Raw genomic sequence first — 18,807 nt, 5'->3', positions numbered from 1 at the left:
TTAATCCCTTGCAGATGGGAACCCTAGACTCTTAATATGTTCGGCTGGCATAATAATTATTAGTTCTTTTCTTTCATAATAAGTTATGCAATTTACAGCAAAAGAAATTAGTGCTTAAATGTTACCACAAATAACAGAAAAAAATTCCAATCAACTATCGATAAAATTGTGATTGCTTGATCCGTTATGAATGTCAGCAGCCTGTCTGATTTGGTCACACTATTCGCGCAATTCCAAGAAAAACAAATTAACCAATAGGCTTTTAGTGATTGTGAGGATCCATTTGTTGCTGAGAGTGAGAAAAGATTGGCCAATTCACAGCGAAGCAAGGGACGTATGACCAGAAAAATACAATTAAAAAGCAGGTCAGTCAAAATAAAAGAGGGGCAATGAAAAAAAAAACTTCCACGTGGTTGAACCTACTGGCAGTTGGCCACTTTTGGCGCCACTCCTGGCCAAAAATTCATGCCCAGTGTTAACCAAACAAAGTCGCTGTGGCCATTTGTCCATCATTTCGCTGCCGGGCTGATTAAATTGCCAGATTTTCACTACTATGGCTGTCATTTTGTTGTTCCTCCCCCCGATGATGTTGTTGTTTTGCTGTTGTTGTGGCCTCGTAAACATTTCAGTGCAATAAACGTTTATTTGATTTTATTTGTTTTAATGCGCCGAGGCGACCTCAAGCCCAGGCACAAACCCAAACCAAACCCAAACCTCAGCCCAGACGAAACCAAACCAAACCATTTCAGAACGCCTCTTAACTGGGCTCAGTTTTGGTTCAGCCCGGCTTGGCGCTCAGCGCTTCAGCCAATTGCCAGTGGCTGTTTGCTTGGCACAGTGGAATGTTTTTTTCGCAGTCACTGTGGCCGCGTAAAGAGCTCGCGGCACTTTCCTCCTGCTGCTCATTTGTAACTGTGTGTGTGTGTGTGTGTGTGTGGGTGTTGCAAGGCGGCTATGGGGGCGTGTATCTGTGCAAGGATGCCCAGTTCCTCCTTTTCTTTTTGGCACCAAAGCCGCACAGTTGTCAATAGAAAAAGAGTGATACGGAGAGAGGAAAACTTTAACTTTGCTGCTGCACTTTTCGGTGCAATGAGAAAGTAGAAAAGTGGGCGGTGGTGGAGGTGCTGCGGCTTGGGGGCGGCTCAGTAGAAAAAACAAGAATGCGGTCATTGTTACGTTTATAAACAGAATAAGAGAGCGGGCCAAACTGAGGCACACACACACACACACATATACTACCAACACACATACTGACCGCATTACCAACTGCCAAACTGACCGGCAAAAAGGTGAATGGGCCAAAATGGAGGATGCGCCGCAGCTCAGCCTCAGCATTTTGGCCGATATATTTTCTGCAATGCTGCACATTTAAGCCAAGAGGAGAGACACCACCAGGCTCACCTGGCCAGCAACGTAGCATATATTTTGGTCTTTGAGTTTTTCCAATGCGCTCGCTCTCGCTCTTGAGTAGCATTTTGTTAGATAATTTTCGATTTTTTTTTTTTACTTGTTTTGTGATTTATAACAAGTGCTGGGATGCCAGGTTGCCGTGTTGCCGTGTTGCCAGGTTGCCAGGATGCCTGGAGGGAAACAAGGATGAGGCAGTCCGAACTGGAGAATCCAGGCAGTGGCATAATCTACAGTTTGTGTTTTCAATGACTGTCAGCAAGTGCATTTGGAGTTATGTCAGCTGGAGCAGCTCTCTATGTGTGTGTGTGTGTGTGGGAATTTCAGAGAAATCCAGACAGAGAGGGAGGAAGTGAGAGAGAGAGAGAAGGAAAGGCCAGTGGGTGAGGAATGGAGTGCCAACTGGCGATGACTGCATCCTGATTGTGTTGACCACAGTGCCAAAGTGCCCTGGCATACTGGGGAGCGGAACTCAATCGCCAGTCACAAATGACAAAAATTGTAGCACCAGATCTCTGCTCTGCCCAAAAAGCCAGCCAAACGCAATTGGAAATCTAAATGCACGGAAGTGTTGATATGGGTTTTATTTCAATTTAATTGGTATCTTTCTAGGTCCTGTGAATTCCACTGGGGAGACAGAAGATTTGAATGCAGAACAACAAGAATATAAAGTTATGTTACGATAACATTCTCCAATGGATAACCAACAAACGAAGTACAAACCAACAAATGTTGATTTGAAAACACGTATTTATATTTCATATATTTGATTTACTTATAATGCATATATAATAACTTAATTTATTTTACAGATCGTTGTCTATAATTCAACTTTATATAACTATTCATGGCGGTTAAATCGTATAAGTATGGGCTTGATTTCAAATCAACTTGAAAGTAGTATACAAAATGAGTGAGTATGTTACAACATAGAGTACCTGTTTGTAAGTAGCCTGTCAGCAAGTGAAATTCCGAAAAGAAAGCAGCCGTCATATGCACGTACATATGTATATCCCCAGTTTTTCCATTCCCCACTCTTAATTTCCCATTTCCATTTGCTTTTGGTCCACAAAGCAGCAGAGCTGTCAACTGTTTGGCGATAAACAAAGGACCAAACAAATGAACAATTGTCACCTTCTTCTCTGTCGGTGGCCTTCAACTTTCGCAAGGAGTGGGTGGTGTCAGTGGGTTGGGTGTTTAAGGGACATTTCCGCCCCTCGCCCCCTTCGATTATTACAGATGAGCAATGGCTCTCACACATGTGCTCATGTGAAGGAGAAGGTCCCTTTTTTCAATCAAAAATATCCAACTTGTTTCGCTTTTCACCTAAGAACATTTCAATCGAACTGAAACTTTGGTTTCGATTCCTTTTTCTAATTTTAATTTACTCAACTTGAGTGCTTAATTTTATGATACTTTTGATGAAAGTACAAGCACGACTGAAACGATGAGTGCCCACATAATATCCTAAACTCTTGAACCCAACTGTGTTTTGCTGTTGATTTTAGTCGAGTATATTTGCTCAGTGCCTGCAGGTCGAAGGCTTTTGGCGAGCTTAAAGAGCTCAGATGGATTCCCGGGTTGGGCACGTTAAGTTGATTAATTGCAAAATTTTAAGAAAACAAACTGCAAGTCAAGACAGCCACTGGAGCGTACACCGAGAGAAATCTCCGAGGGCTTTTCCCCTGCCTTTTTGGGAGAGCTTAAAGTCCGTGGAAATGCGAAACAAAATGAAGTGAAAAGTGGGCAGAGAGAAGAGCTGAAACAGCAGCCGTTGAGGCAGGCAAAATTAAATTAAGCAAATGCCTGGCAAACTGTCTGCCACCCATACACTCACAAACACACTCGCGTACACACACACAGACACTCTGAAACAAAAGGAGAGTCGCCAGTGTGTGTGTGTATGTATGAGTGAGTGAGGGAAATGGATTTTGGGTTTTTCTGAGGCTGAGTGAACGATTTGCTGGCCGTTTTTTCCTGTCACGCGCGCTTTGTTTGCCATTTTGAAAAATGCCCAATGCACACACATGCAAAGCGAGTTGGCCAAGAAGTGTGTGGGTTGTGTGTAGGTGTGGCAGGATGTGCCAGCGTGTATGTGTGCATATGCATGTGCATACATATGTGTGCGAGAGACTCACGTTCTGCTCATAACTGAAATTCAAGCTTTAAAGCTCAACGACGGCTGGCAGAAGGAGGCTTACAGGCAGCAGGATAAACCAGACAATGTCCGACAGGCAGGACACTCTGGCTAGGACTCAGGACGCAGGCGATGTTGTTATTGCTCTTGTTCATATTTACGTCACCAAAATGCTTAACCCGTTTATGCCATTAAAGGGATTTTACAGGCCGCTGAAGCCGAACCCAAATAGGAAATAGGAAAAGGAAGAGGCCCAAAACCGGCAGGACAATGGCCAAGAAAAGTAAAAGGCAAGGGACCCGAGTTAGTTAGAAAGAACGAGCACTTTTTGGGGGGGTTAATGAACGTGCCTAGCCACTGGCACCGAAAAACCAAACAAAAAATGAGATGGCCGAGGAAAAATCTAGTATTTTTCCTTGCTAAACTCTGAGCGACACATAAAATCGCACGAAAATGTTGAAAGAAACGTGCCACTAGCAGTAGGCATTTATGTTGAACGCAAATTATCGATTTTACTTTACTTTCGAAATTGAATTCTGCATTGTGACTTGAGACCCATGATGCTCATTCAATTATCAGTTTCCCAGCTTGCATATTTCACTGCAGCAATATCATCGAATGTTTTAGAAATTCTAATTAAAGTTCTGGAGACTTTAAAGAATATTGCATTCGTTTTTTTTTCAAATAATATGTATATTAATTTTACATATTAATTAGTATATATTTTTAGAATGTGTTTTGAGACTTTACTGTAGCTGCAATCGTAACAATTCTCTTGCAATACTTTGTAAACTTTTTGCCAGATTTTGCTATACCAAAAATGTGGCTATCTTTCCTCTTTTTGCAAGATTTTAATTAAAAATCTCAGGCAGTGAAAATGTTGCACTTTGAATCATCCGCCCATTCGATCTGCAATTAAGGCAATGCAAAAACTGTTAATTGATTTTGAAATTCTGATTGCTGTTATTTTTGGCATATTTTCCTGACCTTTCCCATAGCAAAGGGCATTCGTCAGCAAATTGAAAGGCTAGTCGTAATATTTTCCAACCCCCTCTGCTTTTTTTTTTGGAAAAACCCCAACTGGCCCCCACCGCTGTGTTGTTAGAAACTATTTTTAGTGCCCAAGTTTCTTAATAAATTTCCAGCGTCGTTCTTTTATGATTATTTGAAAGTGGGCGGCGAGTGGTGCGAGCAGGGTGCCTTTTCGATTGCCAGTGGTGCGGTGGTGCTGCTCATGAGTGTTTTTGTGGGTCTGTGGGCCTGTGGGTCTGTGGTTCCGTGTGCTGCAAATGCGGAATGTGGAAAAGTTCACCGACGAGGAGGAGGCGCACACAGCATGCACTTGGTACTTGGCCCTGGCGCGTGGCGAGTCAAATGAAAATGAAAATGAAAATGAAATCGGCATAAAACACGACAAGTGGAGGCCATTAAGGCGGGAGCCAAATGGGGTGATCCGATGCCAAAGAGCGGGGCCAAAGTGCTCGGAAAAAGCTGGCTGTGCGTATAACCATATACATGCATACATATATATATATATTCGTAAAATGGATATGGTAACGGAAATGCAATCGAAGTTTTTGAAAGCGGAAGGAATATAATGAAGGGCGCGCTGAGTTGAATGATGGGGGCGGTGGGAATCCATTGGAGCATCAACAGCCCAGCTCCTTTTGCCATTCGTAATCGAAATTCTCTTTGATCAAAGAAAAGCGACTCAAGGCTGTTTAAGTTTCTCTACCTCTTCCTTCCTTTATTTTTTACTTTATTTGTACCTGCAATTACTAACCAATTTTAGAACTTATTTCTTGGGAGCGAAAAACCACACACGTATCCTGTCGCAGGACATTACTCATGAGCCCCATCTTGCCGCATTACTTATACGCCACATCGTCATTAGCCTTCTTGGCCACTTTCCTCCTGCAGCATTTCTTTATCATTTCGGTATTCCCTTGTTGCCTGCACTTTTTATTTATGTATTTGTTTATCTATTTCTCTTGCTTTGCTGCTTCCAGGATAAACAAGTTTCTTTTCACTTCCTCTCCTCCCCTTTTTTTTCGCCGTGTGTGCGTGTGTGGGTGCGCTCGTGTGCCTGATGATATTTTTCGGTCAATATCAATATGTGGGCAAAGGCAGCCGCCCCACACACGAAAAACACCTGCCAACGGTGGAAGGGTGGGTGGTGCTTGTGCCCCCATTTTTATCCTGGGTGCCGGCGAAAATATTTTCGCATACCAAAAATCCCAGAAAAGGTATGGCAACTGAAGAGGGGGCGGGGCAGAACTAAAAGCGCATGAAGCATAAATTTCGCATTAACGTAAAGCGCGAGAAAAAAAATGGGGGAAAAAAAAGGGAGGAGCGAGCGACACAAAATATGCAATAATAATGCCAAAAATAAATACCAAAAATACACCAGCACACACACACACACACGCACACACACAAGAACATCAACACGGGTTGCTGGAATAAAAGTAAATAGAAAGGATGCAGAAGGGAATGAGTAAAGAGCGCAGGGAGAGCAGGGACAGTACGGAACGGAAATGCAAAGCACAAGCTGCCTAGATTACTCATGCGCCCCGTGTGCTCCGTCGCATAGGGGCAAGAAGCAGCAGCAGCATCGCATAAAGGGTTGCGAGAAAGTGGTGAAGAGTGAAGGGTGTGGGCGAAAAGAGAAAGAAAAAGCGGACAGCTTAGCGGCAGTGATGGCAGACCGGCGACACAGGGCTTTAACTTAACCAACTGAGGTATTACGAAAAGAATTTGGCATAAAAACAGCTCAAAATGACAACTCAATGCGGATTTACTCAAAATTGACTTCTGCTAGAAAGCGAACTTTCATGGAAAGACCTTTTATAATATTAATATTTATTAATATTTATTAATATTTCTTATTAAGCCTAAACAAAGCCATAGTTTTGGAAAAAGTTCCTATAAATAGGTGAAGGTTAAATGTTTTTGAACCTTAAATTCTACTTTCTACTCTCACTTTCCATTTGGCATTCATTTAATAAGTACCCATGCATTTAATAATATTTATTAACATTTCTAGAGTATTGCCTCATCCTGCAGCAGCAGGACTTTTGCATCAGCCCATTGGCATGTGCACATATTATTTCTGCCTTTTTTTTTGGGCTGCTGCTCTTGTTATTGTCTTGCCATCGCTGTTCTTGATAGTTTTTGGAGCGCATTGCATACTACACCCTGCCACACGGATATATATTTATGCATATATACGCAGGTCTTTCGAGATCTAGGATATGTGTGTGTGTGTGTGTGAGTTTATGGACCTGCATACATATAGACGGCGCTTAGGCAAATCCGAGGATGCATGTGAATATTTCCCGCCGCTTGTTGACGTTGCCACAGTTGCTCAAAAGCTGATGCAGATGCAGAAGCAGAACCAAGAGCAGCTTCTGAAGCTGATGATGTGGTCTCGTTTCGAGCTCGTTCTCCTTCACATCCTGCAGGATTCGCCCGACTTTGCCCACTGCTAACAACGTTTGACAAACAACAACAGAGGCAAGCCACCGCTACGTATTTATAAGCTGTATTCCCGTAGAGGAACGAGCAAAATACACTGCTCTGAAGCCTGATATGCTTATGTTTAAGTTGGCAAATAACACGATTTTTATGCGCTGATATCATTATAAATGTGCTGCAAATAATACACTCAAAGTGAAGGTGCGCTGGCATCAGCAAAATATTATCATAGTCCTGCGACCAGGCATCCTGGATCTACCATCCATACATATACATATGTATATAGGTGTGTGTGTGCTTTTGGGCTTTGCGTCGGTCGCAAACTGCAAACAATAATGCTCGCCAAAGACAACAAAAGATAATGGGGCCAAAAGTCCTTACAACATTGCCTCGTCTTATTTCAACATCTTGTTAGAAAGTACAGGTGCTCAAAATTATTCGACTGCAAAGCTAAATTCATGGAATTTAATTGATGCTCAATTGAAAAGTTCTTTGTCAATTCAATTGTATTGCTCAAAAGGAGATGGTTTAATAGTTTGATTTCACATTGACTAGACCAGATTTACAGCCACCAAATGCAAAGAGAAACAATACATTATTCCATCACTTAGACTCATTCATCAGTCACTTTGCTAGTCAATTGCCACTGTGGCCCACTTTATTCGCCTCGCGTTTCCTCATTTTCAAACGTTCCGCGCGTGTTTATTGCCACTGTCGCGTTTTTAAACGCGTCATTTGCCAAATTGCATGTGGCATGTGGCATATGGCACAAGCTGCTGCTTAATGCACCAGCCGCCAGCCAACTAAATGCGACATGTACGAGTAGTAATGAGAGCGAACCATCTGCAGAAGGTTCGCCCCTTTTTGTGTGCAAAAATTATTGCCTACTTTTGGGGCCAACTTTTGCGGTGCGAGGACAACTTTAATCACTCTGCAGTCTGATTTGTGTGCTCCTGGCATCGTCACTTCGTTTGGCACTGCATATTGTCAACTGGCCACAGGTCACAAATAAACAAGGGGGGTTAGTGACCCCCCTTAAGCCCTCGCAGACCCCCTTTAAACACCCCTTCACCCCCCCCTTGGGCCAACCAAAATGCAAATGTAAAATGTAAGTGGTACTCTTGGTGCGAGCGTATTACATGTGCCTGTTAAGTAGTTAACGCTGTTATTGTTGTTGGCTCCTAATGCGTTCATTGGCAGCGGGAAAAGGGTTGGGGGGCGTGGCAAGGAGCAAGGAGCAAGGACCATCCAAGCATCCAAGCAGGGAACCAAGCAACCAGACAAACAGCAGTTTTGCATTAGTATGCGACTCATTTTGGCCTTGTCGCCTTTTGGCTTTGCCTTTGCCTTTGCTGCACTCGCATTTGCCACTATTATCCTTGTTATTGTTGCCGTTGGCCCAGACATTTTTGTTAATTTAATAGAAACGCCGGTCGACCCAAAAACACACTAGACTGCTAACAAATAAACTAAAAGAACGGTGGGGAATTTGTAAATAGGTATACTCTTTCTGTCTGTCGCTTATTAGAAACATATTCATTTCAGTGATAATACTATATCATGAAACCAAATGCCAATTTTTAAATTATAAATAGGAGAAACTATCAGTACTTTTTTATTAAAAAAAGTATTTTTATTAATTTAATGATTTTACCATTTTGAAAAGCCTATTAAAATGTTTTCTCACAAAATGCGAAGTTCACTTCTTCTGAGCAAGAAGATCCTGACTTTGGACCCAAAGGAAGTCGCTTTGCTGGGACCTTATTACATATGCCTTTTGCTGACAGAAGCCCAAAAACGAGTTGGTCTTGTTGCTCTTAAAACGCAATTTTAATTTTGCGCCAACACTAAGCACACATCACAGCGCTTGTATAATATATATGCATATATACACATGTGTATACCTTAAACGGCCTTGACTCTCTTTGTTGTGCCGCCGCCCGTGCCACGCCCTTTAGATGGGGCGAAAAAGGGGCAAATATGCCGCATTTATATGAAGAACATTTGAAAAATTTTATGGCATCAAAAATGAGAGCGAGAGCGAAATATGAAAGCGGCAGGAACATGGAAAGCGAAGATGGAAAATTATGCGGGGAAAACAGTGTTAAGCCCACGAAAAGATGGAAGATGTATGTTCATGTTAAGAAATATTTAAACCCTGCATTTTGACGCGTGCCAAGGGAATAACGCACCAGAATGAAGGGCGCAAAAAAAAGAAGAAAAAGATAAAAAAAAAACAAAAATGATACGAAAGAAAACCGAGAACATGAACATTAATTAAGGTATATAAGTTGATTGTAAGACGAGTGGAGAAGGGTAAAGGATTCGCCCAGAAAAAAAGGACCTGCAACTGGAGACGAGTCGTAGAAGTTTTTGGCATGAAATGTGACAGCTCCATCACCATTGGAGCTTTGAGATGTTAGCGCCAGGACCGAGGTTAATTACATAATAACCTTTGAAATGTAATTAAGCGCAGACACCATGTGTGCGCATAAGTGCGTGTATGTGTATGTATGTGTGTGTGTGCGACAAGCGGCCCAAATGAGCAACAACAATGGAAAGCGCAAAACCCCAAGCGCCGCATGAATAATGCATCAATACATACATACATATGTATATAGAGATATACGTTTATATATAGACCTATATGTGTCCATGCGATGTATCGGTGACTGAGCGTATTGTCATAAGTGCTCATGTCATAATGCCAAAGGCGGCAGCGCCGCTTTCAACGGCCTTGAGAATCGCCCACCGCCCACGGGAAGCCCAGTTTGAGGCCATGACCCCCATGATCCCACTTCAAGTTAATGACGAAAATTGATGAGCTGCGACTAATTTGGTTAGCCGGCAGCGGTTTTAGTTGCCTCAATGAATAACAAGCAAATGAGATTCCCAATTCACTTGCGAAATATCCCATTACTCAGACATTTGGGGCGGACTAGCAAGGAATCGGATGGCTAAGCACTGAGGGATCGGAATTACCGGATTCCGCACCAAAGTAATTTGCTTATTTTTTTTTAATTTCATTTAATGGAGAGTTTTTAATATAAGCCAATCATTAATATAAAGTGAGCGTGACAGGAACACTGTGCTATTGGCAGTGGTATATATATCAATTTGATTCCGATTTTTAAGGAATATAGACATCTACGTAACAAGCGACAATCGATGAGTCAAGTAAAAGTGATATATTTTGAGTCTTGAGATTGTTCCATACTTAAACAAATAAATAGTACTTCAACTATTACCTGCTAAACCACAAGCTGTAGAAAGAAATGTGTACGAGCTTAATATAGCTGTAGCTTTGGTTTTAAAAGTTCAATCTAGTGTGAACTAAGACAGCCGGCAGCCCCATCATATATATACATGTATTAGTAAAAAACCCTAACTGCTATTAAATTCTGTGTTCGCTTCGTTGTAAACACGTACTAACAGCGAGGTAACTTAATCAGTTGCTATCCGTCGGCAGATTCACGAATTCACGAATAAAATACTTGCTGGCAACCGCAACTACTGGCATTCGTATTCGAAATCGCATTCGCATTCGCACATCGCTCATACGCCGTGTGGTGCGCGGTGGCAATCAACCTGCAAGTTGCCAGCCTAATGTTTAATTAAACAGCTCACCGTCTGATTCGCAGGATAAGCGAGTTGTAGTCCTTGGCTCGCTGACTCCTCGCCTTGTTGCCTCTTTCGCCGCAACCCACACACATACACACACTCACTAATACATACTCACGCACACACAATACGAATAAAAAGGCCGACTTGCCCTAAAGAGATAGTGGGTGGTTAAGGGGCTCTGGGTGTTGGGTGGTGAGTGGGGCTGGTCCTCCGTATCTCTTTCGCCGGCTTGTTTGCTGAGTTTGTTGTTGTCAGCACGTTTGTCGAGCACTGCGTTGTCACGGCTGCTGCACTTATCAGCAGCAGCTGCTGCGCCGACAGCGGCAGCAGCGTCCCGCCTCGCTTCGCGTAAATATGCCGCGCAAATATAGCGGAAGGAAGCAGATTAACACGGCAACCAGATACCAATAACTACAGCAACACCCACGGTCGCGGAGTTGGAGGCGTCTGGTGGCAGCGGCACGAGCTGCGAAAACAAAAGCAATCGATGGTGGCTACCAGCCAACACGCACACACATCCGCCTTAAGCACTGAAACAAAATTAGACCCCAATAGCAAGAGAATGAATCACGATAACTATAGCCTTTAAATAGCCATTGAGTAGTATTGTCAAATGGTCAAAAACATATGTTTCACCTTTGTAAAATGATCAAAAGAATCCCTATATATAATATTTCAATGTCATAGTATTCTTTTCTAAATTTTATTTATCATATATATTAAAATAGCCCATTTGCATATAAATACACTGATTTTCACAGTGCAACCCTGCGCTTTTCCTCGCTCCTTGTTCATTCGAATTCTTCGCTTGGCTCACCGTTCTTTTTTTCTTCGTGTCTTCGTTTGGCTGCACACCCACACCATCTCATGGACTCTCTCGCACACATGGCCAGATAGCGCTGTATTTTTTGTCATTGATTTCAGTTTATCTCCGTGTGTCTGTGTGTGCGAGTGTGTGTGTGTGAGAGTGTGAGTATTGCGTGTGTTCGGTTTAAACTGTTCAGCACACTTTTGTGGGCGAGCGACTTTTGAGAAGGAAATTTCATTTCATTTAATTGCCGCCTGTGATTTAATTCGAACTCATTCCCATCACGCACAGGCCAAGGGGCGGCAGCTGTCCGACGGTGGGCGTGGCACGTCGCCACACGCAACTGCAACGCACACACATATGTGCTCTTAAGCCTCTTTGCACCCCTCATGAGTATTACAACGATAAATATGATCGAGTTGAATACATTTACATGGCTTTTATACTTTAACGCGAATTCTTTCTTTCCAAGACAATTATTTATTTGAAATTTTGTATTTATTTTTGTTATCTATAAACCATAACTCTGCAAATTTCAATGAATTTTCTAATTGCAACTACAATTCGCTTTCAAAACTTCTGATTTTGCAGCACAGTGTAATCGGTACAGGCTTTTGTAACACTTTCTGTAAATATTTGCAAAAAGTATATTTGTTTTTACTTTGAACTCTGGATTCGACAGCTTAATTTCAAGGAAACTTAATTAATTAAATGCAAAATTGTTGTGAAAACTTGTTGAAAAGCACGTAAATACTTTACTTAATTTATAACCTCTGAAATTGCATTTACTTCTGTTAACTCTAGAGTACCCAAGATTGGCCCATTCTCTTTGGAAAGTGTAGTGATTCTACCATCCCATATCAAAGGTATTTTGGAGTACCATACTGTCCATAAATGGAAATGAAATGCACATTAGTGCGTCCTGTGAACAACATTAATCCGCAACTTCGTTGAGCCAGCAAAAGACCACACACAAAACTTGCAATAAATAAATGACGTATACGAAAGCCAGTTTTCATCGTGGTCGTAATGACTGCAATGGATGCAATGGATCGGCTATATGCTGCTCTGATTCTGATTCCGATTCTGATTCTGATTCCGAATCCGATGACGCTGACGGCCCCCATGGAATTTCCCCACTGCCCCGCTGAACACATGCAAATCAAATTGAAAATTGGCCCAGCATTGGATGACCATCGGTCGTCGCATCATTATTTTGCATTAAATTCCCCAGCAACTTGTTCGTGTGCATGTGCATGTGTGTGTGTGTGCATTGGTGGCAATAATTTGCGAAAACAGCCAGGCTACAAATGCCATTAAATGGGCAAAAAGCGCAAAAATAAAGCACCAAGAGGGGGTTTTCAGAATCTGTGCTGCGTATCAATGTAATGAACGGTCACCGCAGAGTGAAAGCAAATTGAATGCATTCGGCTCACAGAGAAAATATTTAGTATTCAAAATATCAGAATCGAACCAATGAGATAGAACTGCTAGAAGTACTATTTTTTCGCCCAGTGTACTGGCGCACACAGGCCAACAGAGCGCCGCTAACTGAGCTTTAACCACCTGCCAAAGGATAAACCAGTCCTGTCGATTAGGGATTACTTTAATTGTTTCAATCAATGTTGCATACTTTCGGGGGAATCAACTAACTGCAAAGTTTCCACTGCGCCACTGCCGCTGTGTTCACAACTTTCAGTTAAACTTCACTTAGCAATTACCCCACCATTTTGCCAGGCAACACTTGTTTCCTTTCCTTCCCCTTTCCCTCATTCCCCTTCCGTTTCGTTCCTTTCCGTTCCGTTCCGTTCCCTTCTCCGCCAGCCATTTCCCGCCGACAGTTGTCTTCGGCTGATGAGCAAACAAACATGGACCCATCCGCCTGCCATGAATATGCAAGAGAAGAAAAAAAAAAAACAACAAGAAGTAAAAAATAAACGGGGAAAAAAACGGAAGGACATCCACTCGCCCATCTGCTGGGCGGAGGGGGCGTGGCGTGGCGCAGGCATAACTAGCGTTTAACATTAATAAAAATTTGTAGTCAGCAGGTGGCAGTAGTGAGGGTTAAAACGAAGGGACGGCAGGAAGGAAGGAAGGCAAGAAAAAAGTGGCTCGCATTAAATGTAATTAAAATCAGTTGCAGCACAATGGGGGCGGACTGTTAGGGGCGTGGCAGCTGCTAACGATGCCCGCGAAATGAAGTGAAAATGTTTGTTGAATATTTCGCTGCATAATGCCAGAGACACGGAGAAGCGGAAATGGCGAAAAGGTAAAGAACAAAAGCTCACACACACACACACACACACACCGCTAAACACCAGCACACATACATACATATGCAAATAGATTATACACCGCATTTGCCCTTTGCTAAGGCTACCACTGATTGTATGCCGTCTCTATCATTCTACTTCCTGCTTATTCTTTCGCTCGCCCATTCCCATCTCCTTCCATCTGGAGGACTGCATTTTGTGCTGAGTTTAGAATTTAATTAAATATGCTGCTGGCGGCTGCCTCTGGCCTCCGGCAGCTTCCTTCTTTAATCGCCGTCTAACCACAGTGGCGGCCAACAAGTGTCAGGCCACCACCCACCAGCACCACCCCAGCCACAGCACCACCCCCTCATTCCCCTCCCCCCTTTTCATTCGGGAAATTACAAGCCAAAACGTGAATAATTAAGCGGCAAGAGCATTTCCTGAGGCTTCCAACCTGGCCCAGAACGCCAGAGAGACTGGAGAGTGTGGAGAGAGCGGAGAAAGCGACGAAGGAGAGCGAAAGAGGACAAGAGAGACGCCCACTAATGCGTTGATAATTATTAAACGGCAAAAGCGGAAAAAAAGAACAAAAAAATATGGAGAGAAGAAGGCTAACGAAGATTTTCATACCCATGCACACATCTCAAAGGAAATTCGAGAATTATCATTCTTAATTAATGTATGTAAAACAAGTATTATCTAATTTTACACCAAATATGTTAATATATGATATTTTGTATTCTTTGTAGATAAGCCTGAAAGATATTTTTCATAGATATAATTCATAGTATCTTAATACCAATCAGTCTAGAGAATTGCTCGCATCAAAATGAATAAACAGAAATGGGGGCCGGCACAAAATTGAAAGTAAAAATAAACACAAATGCGTCGGTTCTTCAACGTTGGCTCAATTCTTTTCCTGGCCCTTTGTTCATCACTATATACGCTATGAGCGGGTCTCGGAGAATCCCGGGAATTGTAAATATTTTATTAGTTGAATTACAGCAAAGGCCACGAGGCCCAAGAAATGAAAATAGACGCCAAAGCCGCCAAAGGCCGCAAACATCACGCACGGCATCCAATTGTAATGGGTATATGGGGTTGTATCGAAAGAAAGTGGTAATCGCGTGGAAAGCGAACTGAATTGTATTTTTTTTTGAAATTTCCACATAAATATTTCCTAATTTCCCCTTACCACGGCTGCCTAACCATTTCCGGAAAGCAAGGCGCAATCGTTTTATATCCTTTCATTTCCAAGAACTTCCCTTGCTTATTTGAGACTATTAAATCCTTGAATCCTTGAATCCTTGAACCCATCGCTACTTCAATGCATTTCGCCATATCTATGCGTTCGTGTATCTTTTGTTGCGTTTCGCTTTGCTCAGTTTTGCTGATGGTCAAGAGTTTGTTTTGCATTTTTTGTACTTTTTTTTGTTTTCGACTGCGATACATAATGGTACATGCTCGTACACAAGACGATTTATTAAAACTGACAATGCAGAAAGTGTGTGTTCGATGTCGTGATGCCCGGGTTGATGTTCTCGATGTTCTCTTGATGTTCTTGTTGCTGCCGCCTGCCAGCCGTTTGTTTTGATTGTTTAAAGCATGTTTAGGGTGACAACAGATCGAGGGACACAGGCGGCCATAGCACCAGAGTACGAGAGTACCAAAGAGCCAAAGAACCAGAGATTCCGAGAACTGTCAGTGCCGGTTGGCTGTGAGCCACAGCGGAAAGTGGAAATTGTCAAACATGCCATGGTCAACATCAACAACCAAAAAGAATGCGAAGCAAAAATGCTTCTGCTGTCTCCGATGCTTAAAATTGAACTATGGCCCAGGACACGCAGCACAGGACACACTGGACACAGGAAGTAGGCAGTGAGCCAGTGAGGATGTTTGCAGGACATGACAGGTCCTAATCCTGCTGTCCCCGGCGACCTGCGAAGGACGAGAGCAACAAGTAAAAAGGTTAAAGGTCTCCCCCATCTTGGAGCCACTGCTCCAAAGTTCGCCACTTCCTTGTGATGTTATTATGGAATTTTCACATTCCTTTCATTTTTTTCTTTTTGTATTTGTATTTCCAATAGAATGACAACGAGCACAACTGAAGTGGTGGCTAAATGCACTTGCTACACCACTGCATCCATATTGCAACACACCATACCATGCCCATATAGCATCATAATCCGCTCTGAAAATCTCTTGACATTTATGATGAACGATTTACCACGCCATTGCAAATTAAAGCAAAAAACAACGGAACCGGAGTGCCGGGGCTCCAAAATCGAATAAAGCACTCCGACAATCATCGGCATGGCACTGCCACGCCCTTTTCGCCCCATTTTCTTTTTTTTTTTTTTGGCTTTATGCACAGCTTGTTTTTGGCCATCGCTCACACTCCCACATTATATGTACATCCAGTACGATTGCAGAATTGAGGGGCGTATTGCGATTGGGAAAATTCACATATATACAGATACATATATATATATATATAAAGCAGGGGAAAATTTGTTCCAAGAACAAGTTTATTTTAAGCTTTGACGGGACATTTTCGTCTTTGCAATAGCAGAAAAATATAGGAAAAATTCAAAGCTAAAGAAGTTATATGAAAATACGTTTTCAAATTATTTCAAATCTCAATATTCAATTACATTAATTTACACTTAAATTAATTAATATACAATTTGTTTCATTTCAGAAAGATATTAATTCTTGCGAAGTATCTGCTAGTCGTGTCATTCGCCATGAACTCTTAGCCTCTTCATCTTTTTTTCTTTTTTTGGCTGTTGCAACGTCAACAAGCGAACAAGCTAAAGCGAATCCCAAAGCTGCTAGTGAGGATGGATGTGGATGGTGGCCAGCACAAGTGCATCATCCGGAAAGCAAAGCAAATGCCCCATAAAACAAATGTGCAAATAAAAATGTTTATAAACAGCGTCGACGGCAGAGAGCACTTCACAATTTTCGGGATGTGCGCGACAGCGATTCACTTCGAGGATTTGGAGGCGAAGATGGTGGGTTAGAGTTTTGGTTGGATTGCGTTGGAGGACTCTCGCGGGAGAAGTCAGCTTTTGCAAAGGAAGGGGGAGCAACAGGATAAGCTGGTAATTCAAGCCAGAAGGTCACAAATTAAGTCAACAAAATCGGAGAAACCGCAAAGATTTGTGAAAGAGGAAGGAAAAGACCTTCAAACTTTATAATTGAAAGTTGCGCGCCATAAACGATGGGTTGTCACTGAATAAAATTTAAATGATTTTCTAAATAAAAACTGAACTTTCGATTAACGCAATTGTAAAGTAATTATACCAGTTATCATTTAAAAATCATCTCTAAGCAAGATCATTTGAAGCAAAATGAAAATTGAAGCCACCGGAATGTCATTTTCATACACTTGCGCTGCACTGAGGGTCACGCATTTTAATTTGCCTGCCCTCCATTTACATTTTCGACCTCCCCGCAATTGAGGATACCGGAATAATTGCCTCATAGCCGCAGTGTGCCCAGAAATTGCTTTATTGACATTGCGGTCCTCCATCTCCTGGCCCGAAAAACTCAATCAGATTTCCGTTGACTGATAAAGTGACCAAAAAGTGTCTTTGATTTACATGGGATGGGAGGAGCGGAACCTTTGCCGTACGCCGGAACCTTGCCACAAAATTCGGAGTGCGGTGTGTGGTGTGTGTGGCATGTGGCGGCTGGGGGCTTGAGGTAGGCGTGGCAGGCCATGAGCTCTGGCGATTATAAATGACTCTGGCTGTGAAGGGCTGCCGCATCCACATTCCCATCCCTCATTCATCCTCCATCCTCCATCCTCGTTGTCCCTGTCTCGGCGATGGCCTTGAAGTATGCTACACAAAATGTTCGCACATAATTAAGTGCTTTCAACTATGGCAGCCGCAGCTGTTGCCATCCTAGCCTCTCAGTGTGTCCTGCAGTCCAAAAGTCCGAGCTGCCGGGCAGGCGAGTATCCCCATCCTTATGCCAACATCAAGCGTCCAATGCGATTCTATTTTTTTTTTTATTAAACAGCCGAGCAGGCCGCATGTGGCATCTGGCAACTCATGGCTTTGAAGCTGCTCAAGTGGCCAGCAAAAATGAACTGGCCAAAAACCGAATTGGTCAGCGGCGGCATGACTGACGATTTGATTGCCCGGCCAAACACGCTGAAATACACATCGAAAAAAGATCACCAAATAGTTTTAATGCGCCATTTGAAAAGCAAAATTCGTGTGAATACTTTCATTAAAAATACTATATAATATATAATATTTATGTACTTAGTTTCCATTGAGTTCTTATAGCGACGCAAAGATTACCGTGAGCTTTTGTTTATTAAATTGTGTGTAAACCATTTACTTTGCATTTCCCTAGATCTTTTATTATCATAAGTAACTCAGTGAGAGAGTACAGACTCATCTGGGCTTTCAGTAGAGATGCAATCCACATGATCGCTGCTTACATCTTGAGCAGCAAAATCATGACTTAATAATGCCATTTTCTTCCATGTACTGGTGGACTCCATGGAAGACCATGAATGTGGGTCCATGGAGCAACAACATTCGGAAGCGGAAATGAAGGCATCCATTATGTATACCCTAACAGAGGGCACAATAGGGCATTTGTCAACTGGACGCAACTGGAGTCACAAAGAGGAGCAGAGTCCGATTCCGATTCCGATGCCTTGTCCGGAATTGAGGGTCAGAGGTCAGAAGTGGCTGCATTGTTGTCTTTTCACCTTTGAATATGCACCGATTGCAAGACATTTTGCAGTCGACAAAGTGGGAAAATGCCATGGAACCAAATCGTTGATGCTATGCGGCAACTGCAATTCCTTTGACTTCCAGGGTATGCTCGTCTTCGCTTTCAACTTTTACTCTACGGATTTCTTTAGTCACTTCCTTACGCTCTTTCTTCTGTTAATAATATTCAAATATAATGCAAACAATGTGCCAGAAAGTCGACGCAAAGTTGTCGCTTCAGTTGTCGGGGCAAGCGGAGGCGGAGCCACGCCCCCTGCCGACCGACATCGCTCATAGTTTTCACTCAACTGTTTGCATTAATTTGATTCCTTTTTGGTCTGTTGCCGTCGCCGCTCT

General features: G+C 42.6%; 1 protein-coding gene and 1 long non-coding RNA gene across 5 annotated transcripts in view; one reads left to right on the top strand and one right to left on the bottom strand.

The window, feature by feature from the left end:
• Window positions 1-18,807, bottom strand: part of LOC6725945 (zwei Ig domain protein zig-8) — a 139,072-nt gene that overhangs the window by 82,116 nt on the left and 38,149 nt on the right. The window lies entirely within an intron of this gene.
• LOC27207941 lies at window positions 73-16,930 on the top strand. Its single transcript, XR_001600635.3, has 4 exons — window positions 73-365; window positions 2,020-2,154; window positions 2,220-2,320; window positions 16,410-16,930. It is a non-coding gene; the product is annotated as an uncharacterized LOC27207941 (long non-coding RNA).

Source organism: Drosophila simulans, chromosome X, assembly GCF_016746395.2.
Source record: "Drosophila simulans strain w501 chromosome X, Prin_Dsim_3.1, whole genome shotgun sequence".
In the NCBI taxonomy this organism is placed as follows: Eukaryota; Metazoa; Arthropoda; class Insecta; order Diptera; family Drosophilidae; genus Drosophila; species Drosophila simulans.
The sequence above is the reverse complement of the archived record's forward strand: the minus strand, read 5'-3'. Positions and strand labels throughout refer to the sequence as shown.